A 12,902-nucleotide genomic window follows, 5' to 3' on the forward strand; every position below is an offset into this window, starting at 1 on the left:
CTGTGCAGGCCCTCATACAGCCTCTGCCTGAAATGACTCAGTCAGCTCTGTCCCTTTAAGAAACCCCGCCCCTACAAGTCCACTTTCTTCTGATTGGCCAGCTCTCGGGAGCCTGCTGAGGCTGCACTTTGTGACGTCACAAAGTGCAGCGTGTAGAAAAAGAAGCCTGGGGATTACTCCAACATATTTTTACCTACAGATTTGAAACTTCACCCACGTTTCGTACGGACATCCAACTTTGTAAATGTCTTAAAATGTGAAACAGCATAATACCCCCTCTTAAAGGACAGGGAAAATTAATTCACATGTATTGTAGATTTTGCAAAGTGAATGAGTGGGTTTTGCGGCAGCATTATTCCAATTACACAATTGTTTTACCTGATTATTCAGGTTATATTAACAGTATTGTTGGATTTTGGTCCAGAATTTCTGACACTGCTGTCTTACAAAAGGTGAAATCAGCCCTCACACACTTAAACCATAAACCTAAAACCATTATTTAAAAAAACAAAACACAGCAACTTTAATCTTCTGTCAAGGACGCCCCAAATTCCACAATGTCTTAACATGATAGTTGAGTGTTTACATTAACATGTTTATATTAATATATATATTGCTTCTTGGACGCCAGAGCTAACTGCTGAGCCTCCTCGAGGTGACGTAAGCCTACCTTGACAAAACAGCCGTGGAGGAAGGTATCCACTTGATAACCCTGTTGATGCGCCGGCTCTCGCTGCAAATCTAACTGCAAGTTTGAGTTGTTGGGGTCATTAGAAGCCGTGTGGTAGGGTAGGTACCATCAGCGTTGCCCACTAGAGGTCATGTGGTAGGTTGATTATAAGTATCGGGATGAGGGCACGAGGGGAGGGGTTTCTTAAGTCAGCGCTTGTACTTAACATAAGAGAACAAGTATCTTGTGTTTAATTCAACTTACTGCAGTGTAGGTAAAAAGGGCAACTACTTTCACGTTCATTGGCTTCTGTATTGTTTCATTTTTAGATGTGTAAAATCAGTAAGAAACACTCATTAAACCATCAACCTCAGGCAAAAGCCAAGCAGGAAGAAAGTGGTTGTACAGCTTTCTGCACAAATGTAGCGCTGCATTAAATCGCACCACTTTCAGCTTCTGGTAGCAGCCAATTAAAGAATACTTGTGGGGTTTTTTTGTATTAAGGATGAAGACAGATGCGTTCTACCACAGCAAAGAGCAGCAGACAGGAAAATGTGGGCCAACCAAACACAGAAAAATCACAATATGAACAACCGAGCTTGACCACCAACAATCTTCAGGCCACACACGCAAACTCAATGATTGTATGCATTAAAATCCCACACATCTGACTCGGAGCCTTGTAAAGGGGACGGAGCCGCGCTGGGAGCAGAAGGGGCGACACAGATTTGGACAGGCTCACTCCTCCACCAGCTGCACTTTCTTCCAATCTGCTGTCAGAACTTCACTTGTTTTCTCTCCCTCCCAACTTCCATACTTCATTCCCCGCATCCGTCAGTGATTGCTTTCCTTCCCTTTCGCCTCACGCAATTTCTAATGCAGAAAATACACAGTGGTGTGAGAAAACAGTCCGTGTAGTCAAGTAAACACAGAGCTGAAAACATCAACTGTCATGGCGTTGGGGGGGCGTATTAAAAATTCTTTGGACCCTGTTTGGGGTTAGAAACCGCTAATCCACATGGGAGAAGCTGATTTGATGTGATGGTCGGGCTGCGGTTTTACATGTCAGTTATTGCTTGTTAAGCAGTATTTTTCCATGCAGTCCCCCGCACATGAAACACAAGAAGACAAGCGGTGTTTAGAATGAATGAAGAATAAAATCAGGATTTGGATTATGAAAACAAACATTGTGTTTAGCGTGACAATAATGGTGAAAAGAAACAATTGTTGGCTTTGGTCGCACTGGAAGTTGTTTTGTGCTTTATTGTGTGATGATTTGACGATGACATCAGCAGAATGTAACCAATATTGTGTCTGTGTATACAGATTACTGTTCCTTTGTTATGTTGGACATTTAGCCTGATGAGGCTTGGTTGTATGAAACAGAGTCCAATTAAGTTTTGGGGGTAGATTCTGTCCACTTGTTTTTAAAACGTCCCACCCACCTCACTGGGTGGCAGACACAGCAGTGCTGTAGGACTCGGACAATACATAACTTCCTGAAGTTTTATAAAGTAAATAAAACAAGGTTAAATAAAATTTGCAAAGAAATGAACTTTTTCTCCTCTCTGCCGTGTGTGTGAGCACTCTGCATGCACAGCTTTCACTGCTGATTGGCTGTTTCCTGTGCCATGGCTCTGCGTGTAACCAATCAGTGCTGTGGGTGGGACAATGCTGGAGACAGAGTAGTGAGTTTTAAATTGATCTCTGATCGGCCGTCGGAGTAAAAAAAAAAGGCCGATGCCGATATGCGTCAAAATGGTCGATAATCGGTCTATCCCTACTTGAGAGCAGATTTTCGGGAGTCGTGACTCCAATTCGACTCTAGCACTGATGACTCGGACATTGACTGCATTTGGATTCGGAAAATGGAGAGCAGGACTCTGACCGTTTTTCTGCACAAGAAGTATAAGTTATTCAGGCATGTGTGTTCACCTGCAGGCACGTTCACTTGCGGTCTTCTTCAGCAACAGTTCGTGCAAGCATGCCTAAAGAGAGGCTACAAATCGTACGTTTTGCTTTCACTGATTTGAACAGAAAATGCAAGCAGGAGCAGTTCGATACGTAAAAGAACCTTTAAGGAGACGGCAGGGACAACGTCAGACTTTAACAGACATCTGTTTGGGATGCACACAGAAAAGTAAGTGAGATGCTTAAAGTCGAGCTAAAATGAAAAATGTCATTTTAATCCCCGGTAATATTGCGCATCTATCTGACAATATAGGCCAAAAAAATACAGAAAATCAATTTCTTCGTATTCTTAGATGAAAATCCGATCATTTTTTCTTCCGGTAAAACTAAATTTCACGCGTGCTTACGTAAGTTAGCACCAAACAATTTCAACCAATCAATCTGCAACATTTAGCTGCAGAGCACCAAGAACGCTCGGTAAGTTAGCTAGCTACTGCGCTGTGGAGAACGTCTGTCTCACTTCTCAATCAAATCCCTCTAATGATATGTCCCGCCTTCACTTCCTGTTTCGCTCGGAAATACGTCACGATACGGAAGCTAGATACTCTCGAAATGCTGTTTCAGCTCGACTTCAAGTCACTGATAGATAATGTTACAGTTAGCTAGCTGCTCGCTAACGGAAGCATCAGCCTCTAAATCACTGGGTTCAAGATGTTCAGTTAGGTTGTGGGGTATTTCTTATTACTACCCCGAAGTGCATTTTTGTGCAATTTTCAACATTGAGGAGTCGGACTTGGACTTGGACTCGGGTAACGGGGACTTGAATCGGACTTGAACACTGAGGTTTGGTGACTCGACTACAACACTGAGAGACACAAAGTGTCAACTGACGATACTGATGAGCCCAAATGATCCCAATATTTATCGCGATATACATTTTGATAATGAGCCAATCTGAGGAGTATACAACTCTTAATAAAGGAAGCTTGAAGAAACCAGAGCGTTCATTAGTTACTCTTTAAAATACAGTTTATTAACATGTGCTTGACCAGTCTAACACAGTACAGAAGTACAGATAAAGAACACTGGTAAAACACTGCATACAGCAGTTTGACATAAAATACGGGTGTCTCTTTGACTCTCATGTGGACACAGCATGCCGAGGTGCTGCCAGCCGAGCGGCTGCTAACGTGAGCTCAGCTTGAGGGGATTCCTGAAATGTTCATCATTCAGAGGGAATTTACCAAATGTTAGGCAGAGCTCTTCTACTAGTTCAAACAAACAGACCTGCTAATAAAAAGGAAAACACTTCATAAAGCTGTCTTGCTTAAAAAACAGTGACACTTTACAACAGACAAGGGACACGAAGGAACGGCTTCTGATTAGCTCAGCCTGACACGAGGAGAACATCTTAGGATTCCTTCAGTGTTAGTAGTTCATGAGGTTTATAATGGAAGAATAATTATCACCTGCTTTCACAGAGGACATTGACTGTCTTCAGTGGAAGCAAAAACAAGGTCAGCATATACTTTGGTGTGTGCACAAAACTGCAGACTAACCGGCTGTTTGATCCAAATTTAACAAAAATGTCCAAAGTAATCTATGCAAACTTTATCCCAACCCCCTCCTGAGATGTTTTATCGCCCAGCCCTGTAATACTTTACATAAACAAACACCACGCCTAAGGGTGGAAGCAGCTTCCACAGTTTACAAAGGAGACAAAGACGTGTCAAGAGCTGTTTAAACCTGTGCGATGGCACCTTGAAAGTGATAATGAGAAGCTGCAGCGGTCTCAGAGAAGCCACAACAAATGTTACTTAATCAGACGTCCCCCGCTCTGACTCGGAGATGCACATTCATTTAGAGTAAAAGGTGGAGAATTTAAATGGTTTTATGTGTTTATCAAGCCATCAGCGCCGGAGCATTAGACTGTCAATCATGGTGGCGCGAACACTTTGGATGTATAAATGGAGATTGACGGGTTGAAAATGTGTAAATAAAGGCTGTCAAAGCTTTCATGTTTAATAGCTAATCCGTACATTCTGTAGGTTTTCATTGAAGTGCATCATGGGAATTTTCTGACCTCACATCTCTCCAGTGTAACAGACAGCTTGTGTCTCATATCGCTGCCTGTACCCACAACAGCTCTTTGTAACAGTGTGTAAAAACAGAGATTTCGTAACTTATTTTAATTAAACTGTCCAATCTGACAGTGCTCATTGTTTTTACTGTTTGTTGTGGTTCCAGTTTCGAATGAACGCGAGATTACAGCTCTCTCTGTGCGAGCTCTGTGATCAGCGTGCCTTCCTTCGCCGTGTAAACCGACCCCGGCTCAGCCTTTATAGCCGAGTCACATCAAGCGTTGTTTCCAAACATGGTAGATTTACGGCGCTGTGACTGACAGGTAGCACGCTACAGAGGAAATAAAACATTTAAATGCGCTTATTAAGCGAAAAAAAACAAGCGGTGATTTAATTACGCAAGCCGTAAAAGCAACCACTGGAACAGTCGATCCTCTAATCGTCTTACTGAAAACAGGCATCGCGTGAATAATTCGGGCCCTTGAAGCATCTGTGAGTGATACAAGACGTGCCAAAGTGTGCTCAAAAAAACACCATGTGTGCGTTTATGTGACAAAGCGCAACAAAAAAATACTTCTTGTGCCCTTTTAGTGCCAACTGCGAAGCCTTGGCTGACTGCGAGGAACGGCTGGCCGGGGTTCAGTCTAAAATCAGAGCCTGCTGTCCTCATTAAGAATATTACATTGTGGCCTGCTGTTTTATGTGCTTTGTCATTAAGAGGGGAAAACGAATCGCTTTGTTAGAAAAACGCTCCTGTGCCATTTTGTGAAGAGGAATAATATGATTTTGTTATTGCCAAATTGTTCTGACTTGTGCCTGTGAGTGATTTTCCTTCGTGTTTTGATACAGACATCTCTCAGGAACACATGCAACAGATTTCACTGGTTGATAAATTGTTCTTCATAACTGGCTGTTGTCCTGAATAACAAATGTAGTGACAGAAAACTCATCGAGGCAAGGCTCTACTTTGACTCCTTCTCTGTCAGGTAACGGCGATCCAAACCTTGAACAACCCATCACGCTGACAGCCTTAAAACGAGCGTTTCTCAGCTGAAGTGTGGTCTGCTTCTGCTGACAACATGATGTAAAACACAGTTGCTCAGATTCCCCCGTTTCCTCGAGAGCTCTGGAACGGTCGGACCACCAAAGAAGAAGCGCAGCATCACTTAACAGAACAAACTTTGTTTTGACTTTGCCTTTGCTTTGAAGAGTATCATGATGAGACAAGATGACAGGTCTTCTAACGGGAATATGGCAGGAGACGGAGTCCAACAGAGATTCAAACCAAAGTAAAATAAGTATGCTTTGTAAATTCGTGATATTTCTGTTTTCTTCATCAGTCTTCCAGTGACACGTCCGACCACAGGACAGTGATGGTGATTGGGATGTGGACCGACTTCAAAATGTGGGTAAAACTTAAGAATCTGTCTCCCCAGAAGGAGGACGCTCCTAAGCCTCATGTATTTCTTCATAAGAAAACAAAAGAGTGTTTTATCTGTAAACTGGGTTAAAATAAATTAAGGATGATCCCAAGACCATGAGACCACTTAAGTGGTATCTCTGGAATCTGTTTAGGAGGAATTTCCCAGAAGTCTTATTAAAGGTACAGTGTGTCGGATATGGGAATGCAGGGGATGATAGTGTGGACTGCAGAGGACGCCACAATGCTGGGAAATCGGGAGACGACCCGTTCTAGATCTAAAATTCAACTTGAGAGAAATTCCCCTGATGCGGTGCCGCTCAGCGTTTAGTTTTCGTGACTTCCTCGAATGCATCAGAAATGATCGATACGACCTTCGTTCAACAAACGAGCATTTTAAAAGTAGTTTCTTCTTCTCTTGAGGACAGACCTGACCGTTTATTGTGCAGACATACCTGGAGGGGAGAATTTCACTTGCTTGTAAACAATGCAGCGCACGGAAAAGAATGTCTTGGCTGGAAGTCCTTAATCGCTAAATGCTGGCTAAACCGGAATTCCTGCAAAATTCACCCCCTACTCTCAGAGGCTAAATCATTGTCAGACTATAACTGATGGGATACGAGATTGGCGAGAAAGTGGCTGAATGATAATGATAGCTGGTGATAAAATATGTTGTTCAGGGCATCTGATTAGGATGCCTCCTGGGTGCCTACTTTTGGAGGTTTTCCAGGCACGTCCAACTGGGAGGAGACCTCAGGGCAGACCCAGAGCTCGCTGGAGGGATTATATATCCCGTCTGGCCTGGGAACACCTCAGAGTCCCTGAGGAGGAGCTGGAAAACGTTGCTAATGAGAGGGACGTCTGGGTCACCTTGCTTTGACTGCTGCCACCGCGACCCAGCCCCGGATACACGGATGAGAATAAATGGATGTCCCAATGTCTCTCCTGATTTTCACTATAATAAGGACAACTAATTGTCTGATGTATAGCATTTGCAATTGGAACACAGCAATCTAGCTTCCCACCCTGCCAGTGACACCAGGGAAAAAATGGCTGCCAAGTGAAGATGATGAATTTCCTCTGAACAGATACAAGGCTTACACAAGTTGTGTGTATTTGTACAAACAATAGATATGAGTTCCAGTGAAGAAGCCTGCTGAGCTGAATCATCCTGCAAAGCCGGCTGAAAGCCAGAATAAAAACATGTAATTTCCACTGATGAAACCCGCTTCGAACATCCCGAATCTCAGGTTCGCTTTTATATTCAATACATCAAGGCGGAAAGAGGAGGGGAGGACGCGCAGAGATACACAAACATGAAGCTCCAGTCAGAGGAGAGGAGATGAAAGGAGAGAGCAGACTTCTGTGTCACTGAGTCTGTTGAGCACAAATCATTGTAAGCATTTGTTTATGTTGGACCTGTACTTCACTCCTCCACCCCCAGGCTGCTCTATAAAACACTGCTTTATGAGTTTACACCCATTTGTACGATTTGGACAGATTATTCTTTGTTCTGGCGCGTTGCCTGTTACAATTTACGAACTATCTGCGTGGATGCATCTGATATATGCAGATATGCAACTAAAAGTTCCTCCTCTGATGTTTTACCTTGTGGGCTTTGGCTGCTCCCTTTTGTTTTTGGACAGCGGTGATGATGGGATGGATAAGAGAATCTGCCTGAGTGGACGAAAGAGCACACGGTGTCCTCATAAGCTTTATACTAACTGGTCTGCGTGTGTGAAGCGGGCCTCAGGGGATATCTTATACCGCCACATAGGAAGACATGAGGAGATGCTGCTTATAGAAGTGCCTCTTTAGTGAGTCAGGTTAATAAGGGACGCAGATGACAAAGAATACCTGTGCGTGTGTGTGCACTCTGCTGCGTCTGGTATTGTTCTGAGATAAGAAGGGTATTCATTTTTCAAGGATAAGTATCTTTCCATGGCATTTGTCCCTTTATATGTCTGTGAACACATGCACACACACAGACAGGCAAACACAATGTGACTAAGGCACATGTGAGGTTGTCTGTGATTTCACAAGGACATCAAAAGCCTATCTCAACGAAATATTTAAGGTTATAAATATCTGTATGTATCTCTTCTGCTCAGTGTTATTGTTGGTTTCTGATTGTATTCATGCGACCACACATCCAAAAGTCAGCGCCTATCCTGCTACAAAAAGACATTGTAGGTGTGACGAGGTCGGCTCATGAAATGCTTCATGTAACTGAGCGAATCATGAGAAAAAAGCTTCTTTGATATGAGATGAAATGTGTCTTTAACCCATCACGATGATAGGAGCATATTTACACATTCAGCAAAAACAGAACAGCACTAGAGATGAGCAAGCAGAAATACTATTAGATAATCTAGGAACTATACGACTATATTGAAAGATGCCCCCCGCGCACGCTGACATAAGGAGAGAGAGAGAGACCATTTACTTTCTCACAACTTTGTTGGTACTGAAAAAACTCCTATAAAACACGGGGTATAATGAACTGTGCATATTATCCCAATATATATTTTTGGACGAGTTCCTCACAGAACTCTTTTACGGCTGCAGAAGTCTGTGTTTATCTCCACCCATTTTACCAGCACCTGGCGCTAATGCTCTCTTCTTCTTTTGTTATTTAATGGCGGTCAGTGTTGCCGATTGTCCAATGAAAGTAGCTAGCACTAGCTCCGAAAGTCACTAGAAGTCGCCGGGCGACGTCATACACTAATTTGCATATTGGTGACGTCATCATGTATTAATTTGCATGACGCCAAGTGGCTGTGAGGCCGCGCCGGCCCCTGAATGCCTGCGCAGTGCTGCTACGCACGGGACAAGAGGAGAGAGAGCAACTCAGAGCTGTTGGCAGAGAAGCCGTGAGCTGCAATTACTCTGAGCAGCACACATGGGAATGAATTACAAAATTATGTATTTCACTGGTCTGAAAAAGTTCCTAAATTTGTCGCCAGCTGCTTTATAGAAAAAGTCTGACAAGTCGGTAAATCTAACGAGAAAGTCGTTACAGCCACCGTCTGGCAGTAGTACTGCATTACAGCCAGGCACCGGTAGAACAATAAAAAAAAAACATATTTTTAAGATGAGATAATAGTCGCTCAAACTTTTCAGTTTCTTCTATATTTTTATGACTATTCAAAGATTAAAAATTCATGAAGTTGGACGGTATTCCCCAGTTTTTAACTCTGGTTTGGTCTCCACACACTCCTTAGGAAAATGTCTGTCTCCTCTGCTTGTATTTGTTTAACATTTTTCAATCTAAAGTTGTTTATTTTGTCTGTCTGCTGGTTTAATGGTTGGGCATGTAGCTTGTAGTTGGTTTGTCAGATTTTCATTGACAACGGCAGCATGCAGGGGCAGAAAGCAGGGTGGATACGAGCACTGACACTGAAACAAAACTGAAAGATATCGGATGAGCTGGAAGAGGTGCCTTATTGAGGCTTCTATTGGCGTAAAATCCAGACTCCAAAAACTTGATGAGCCCGACAGTAGCTGCACTTATGTTGCACTTTTTCAGTTTATTTCTGTAGAAAAAAGGCGGCTAATTGAATGAATTGTGGAGGGAATATGTTCCTCTTATGCGCTCCTGCCTGCTTGTCATTTTGTCATAACTGCACAGATCTTGATGAAATACATTTGAGTGGTTAAAAGATTTGGGTCGCGATTCGTCATCAAGGAGGTGCTGGTGGGTCCTGAGGCTGGAACCACTGCTCTACAGCACAGCTGACCCGCTGTGTCTCCTGCAGAGAAAGCAGTGACTGCCAGCTCCGTATCTGAGCATCATCACAGGAGGAAATGTCACAGAGCAAAGCAACCTCAGTCATTCAGCCCACCATCCCTCCAATCATAACCAAATGAGGGCTGGGCGGCGGTGGGCGGCTTCGCACTGATCTGCTTTGCTCTAAACAGGGAAAGTCCTTTTTAAAAAATTCCAGCCCTGACAGAATGCGGCACGCACGCACGCACTCCCTCTGGGATCAGAGCAGCAGGGGGAAAACTGGGAGCGCCGCGGCCCGGCTGGAGGAGCCCGGCGTGAGTCATTGGAATCAGGTGTTCCAATGATGACACGGGAGTGGGGGATCGTCTGGTTGATGTCACCAGATTTCCTAATAACAGAAGTATTTTCCTGATTCATTGATAATTTATGTGAATCATTTGGGCTGAAATTCCAGTTACTGTTTGAGTTAGTGACTGAATAAGCTGAAAAACATGCATCACTCTGAGTGTGTTTGAGAATGAACAATGGCTGAAGGAGAACAGAGAGAGACGCATCGCTGATTTGAAAGTGGATGGTGTGAAATTAAGCACAGGCCCTTCGCTATAAATAAGATTCATTAAGACGCTGATAAATGCTCGTTTCATATTATCGCCATATTTCCTCATCAGGGCACTTTCTGAACGAATCAATACTGGTCTGGGTGGTGATTAGAGCGCTGATGGATCCGAGCCAGGCTGCCCTTTTAATGGGAAGATTTTCCATCAACATGACTCCGGATCACTCTTATTCATCATAATAGGTAAGGACATGGGCATATGGAAACCTTCGCTTCCCCGCAGCATCGTTAAGGTGAATGATTGTGGATATGGCCTGTCACTCCGCCGCATAGTCGGCCGTCTGATGAAGAGAATTCATATTCAGGAGGTCTTGCTTTCATTAACGCGGGGGCTCGACTACACTGAAAGAAAGACACCTGGTGAAAACAGAAGTGACCTTGGGATATGATACACTCTGAGGCTTTTCTGTTCACACACACACACACGTCCGCTCACTGCTCTTCCTTACAAACCGGCGTACGAAAACAAAACATGAGGAACGGATACACCCCGTCTCTTTAGAAACGCATCACTGTGACAGATGACAGTGACAGACAGATGCTGGGAAACAGACCTTCTTCCACCGCGCAGACATTTGTCTCCCCCCCCCCCCCCCTGTTTGTTCCTGCATGGATCAGATAGGGGAAGATGTGAGCCAGATGCTCCGACGGTCTGCTGACTTGACTCCGCAACTGAATCACCGTCTTCTTCTGGCAGGGTGTCCGCATTTTAAAAATAAATCACACACGTTTGGCAGCAGAAAACCTTACTATAGGACTTTAATGAGCCAAAGTTTATGCAGGAGGCAAAACAGACGTGTGCATCTCTGCGTGCTTGAATAAGCAGGGCTTTGCATGCAGATCACGCTGCAGAGATCCACACTTATGAAACCTATACGTTAGAGCCCCACATTCCTACCTCCTATGTTACAAAATGGGTGCTCAGTCACCTTAGAAAATCAGTGTAATAGGATTGTAAAATGAGGAAACACTGCCATCTGGAGGGACTTAAAATAACTGTGTGTAGATAGGGCTGGCTTTAAGCGCTCTGGAGCCACACAACTCAGCTTCTGTAAACTGTTGGAACAACTTGTGTCACTTTGCAACTGTATTTTATTAAAGGCAACACTATAAACTACTTTGGTAAAATAATATTTTTATAAAGCTGACATTTTAGTAATCCATCCTAAGACATAAATAAGTGACAACGTTAATGTCTTGCCTTTAAAACATATTAAAAAAGTCTTCCTTGATTTCGATTCAAGCTAACTCATCCGCAGCCTTAAGCAGCATTGCTTCACTGAGGAAGCGGGGAAAGGGGGGATCATTAATTGCACCTCTTTGGCATTTTTATGGAGTTCTAAAAATGGCTGGATGGCTCCACGTAAAGCAAAAAGAAAGAGAGTTGACGGAGACAGAGCTGTAGAGGGACTCCATGAGGGCACCACATTCATCAGTTTGGGAAACATATGGAGCAGAGGACCACGTCTGACACGCATCTGAGCCAGCGGGATCAAAGAGACAATGCAGTTTGAAGCTATCAAAACCACGTCAACACTAACTTAAAGCTCCACTTTTTCTCCGCGTTTGAACTTCCTGTAACAAACGGCTGTGTAAGACACCTAAAATGACGCTTTTGAAACTGTTAATGTGAGCTTCTGAAGAGAGAGTTTAGCTTCTGTGTATTTTAAAGCGGCAGGTGATAAAAAGGATGTTTAACCTGGTGAGACAGGTGAGCTGTGTTCTTCCTTGCAACTGAAGGTGGTGATACACGTGTTAACTTTTACTTCAACAGACCACGTAAACATCAACAAGCAACATGATGAGACACAGGGCAACAAGGCTCTCTGTACTCCATCGTTCCAGTCACAACTACAGCGTTACCATAGCAACTCCTGGCTCAAACGATCAAATGTAATGTAATGTTTTATCAGTATAAGTTCCTTCTCCTCGGTCCACTGCGCTTCAATGGCCGCCATTGTTCAGAAAATTTTTCAGGCCGGAGAGATCACATGACCCAAAATCTGGGCTGTGACTGGAGCATTTCTGATGTAATTCTGCACGTTGACCACAAGAGGTCGCTGCTGATCTGACATTTCCAGATCAGAGGACGTTGACCTTTCTCCATAAAAAGGTGTACAGTCAACATTGAAGACTGACGCTGTCTGTTGATGATGATGTAAAAGATGGTACGTGTGTCATCACCTTCACAAAAAAGACGCAGGAGTGCAGAAATGAGTAATAATCAGATACCGTAATATTCAGTGTATAAGACGCACTGTTAATACATTTTTTCTCATCTAAAAAGTGGGCTGCGTCCTGTATACCGGTGCGACTAATACACCAGTATAAAATGCAGGAAGAGGTATTTTATTGTGTTACATTGTTTTACCCAGATGATGGCGCTATCCGGTAGTTAAGTGGTTACGTCACAGCTCTGCATTAAACTGTTTCCAGGTCCAAGCTGCTATAACGTCTCCTATTTACAATACGCT

General features: G+C 43.5%; 1 protein-coding gene across 1 annotated transcript in view; it reads right to left on the reverse strand.

Moving 5' to 3' along the window:
* Positions 1-12,902, reverse strand: part of stau2 (staufen double-stranded RNA binding protein 2) — a 102,004-nt gene that overhangs the window by 82,310 nt on the left and 6,792 nt on the right. The window lies entirely within an intron of this gene.

This window comes from Semicossyphus pulcher, unplaced genomic scaffold (assembly GCF_022749685.1).
Source record: "Semicossyphus pulcher isolate SPU_LCO1_2020_fin unplaced genomic scaffold, fSemPul1.0.p SCAF_18, whole genome shotgun sequence".
NCBI classification, from domain to species: Eukaryota; Metazoa; Chordata; class Actinopteri; order Labriformes; family Labridae; genus Semicossyphus; species Semicossyphus pulcher.